The sequence below is a fragment of the Onychomys torridus genome, chromosome 19, assembly GCF_903995425.1.
Source record: "Onychomys torridus chromosome 19, mOncTor1.1, whole genome shotgun sequence".
Taxonomy (NCBI): domain Eukaryota; kingdom Metazoa; phylum Chordata; class Mammalia; order Rodentia; family Cricetidae; genus Onychomys; species Onychomys torridus.
Window position 1 is genome coordinate 46,049,181 of NC_050461.1, and position 1,502 is coordinate 46,050,682.

The following is a 1,502-nucleotide window of genomic DNA, read 5'->3' on the forward strand; positions in this document are numbered from 1 at the left end:
CAAGGCAGATGGTCAGTGATGGATAGGACCTCACATGGAACATGGCTACTTAGTTATGCAGACTTCTTGCCTTCTATTTAAAGCTAAACCTCATGGACAGACCCAGAAGGTGGTCTTGGGGTTTGGGGGTGTCTTAGGGTTTCTATTGCTGTGAAGAGACATCATGACCCCAGCAACTCTTTCTTTTCTTTTCTTTTTTTCTTCTTAAAAAAATATGGAACTCTTCACAAATTTGCGTGTCATCCTGTGCAGGGGCCATGCTAATCTTCTCTGTATCGTTCCAATTTTAGTATATGTGCTGCCGAAGCGAGCACCCCAGCAACTCTTATAAAGGAAACATTTCATTGGGGTGGCTTGCTTACAGTCAGGGTTCAGTCCATTATCATCATGGCAGGGATCCATGATGACCTGCAGGCGGATGTGGTGCTAGAGAAGTAGCTGAAGTCCTAGATCAAGCAGGCAGCAGGAAGTCAACTGACACTGGGTGGTATCCTGAGCATAGGAAACCTCAAAGCCCACCCCCACAGTGACACACTTACCACTCCAACAAGGCCACACCCACTCCAACAAAGCCACACTTCCTAATAGTGCTGTTCCCTATGAGATTATCAGGGCTAGTTACATTCAAACCACCACAGAGGGATGTAGACACATTTTCCTTTGGGCCTCCAGCTCACAAATAATGACACAAAGACTTTTTATTAATTATGAAAACTCGGCCTCTAGCTTAGGCTTGTTCCACTAGCTCTTATAACTTAAACTAACCCATTTCTGTCAATCTACTTTTTGCCTCGTGGCTTTATTACCTTGTCTCCATACTGCCCATCCCATTTGCTCAGTGTCTCCTTGCATATCCTCCTTCTTCCCAGCATCCGCCCTGCCTGGAAATCCTGCCTAGCTATTGGCCATTCAGCTTTTTATTAAACCAGTCAGAGTGACACATCTTCACAGTGTACAAAAAGGTTATTCCCCAACAGGGGGACCTTGTTATTTATCATTTTTTTCTTTAATTAGTGCAATGGGGGTGAGTGTAGAGCTTGGATTCTTACGATTGCCAGACTCCAAGCTTTGACCCTCAAAAATCTGGCACTCAGATGAGGCATATGACTGGGTCAGACAGATGGACAAATGGGCTTCTCTCAGCAGTTAGATTGTACCACATCAAACAGTGGTGATCATCTGTGCTGGGGCCTGGGGACAGCTGGGAATTCTTTACCTGTTGGTTCCTGGATGTGCACACGGGGTAGTCAGATGACAGGTCCATAGACAGTGACTGACAGGCTCTAGCAGGTCCAAGCATGGCAAACGCAGCACTGAGGAGGGGTTTTGCCTTTTACCCTTCTTTCCCTTGCTAAAACATTAGATTACATTCGTAAAGCTAGCCCCCAAGGTCCATTCCCTTATTTGGCCACTGACTCATTCAAGAGACAAAAAAACACCAAGGCCCAGCAATCAAAATTCATTATTTGGCTAACATGTCCGTTCAACTCACCCTTGCACAG

General features: G+C 45.6%; 1 non-coding gene across 1 annotated transcript; it reads right to left on the bottom strand.

The window, feature by feature from the left end:
- Nucleotides 1-208: 208 nt before the first annotated feature.
- LOC118570737 lies at nt 209-314 on the bottom strand. The gene has a single exon (XR_004943231.1). It is a non-coding gene; the product is annotated as a U6 spliceosomal RNA (small nuclear RNA).
- Between the last annotated feature and the right edge of the window lie 1,188 nt (nt 315-1,502).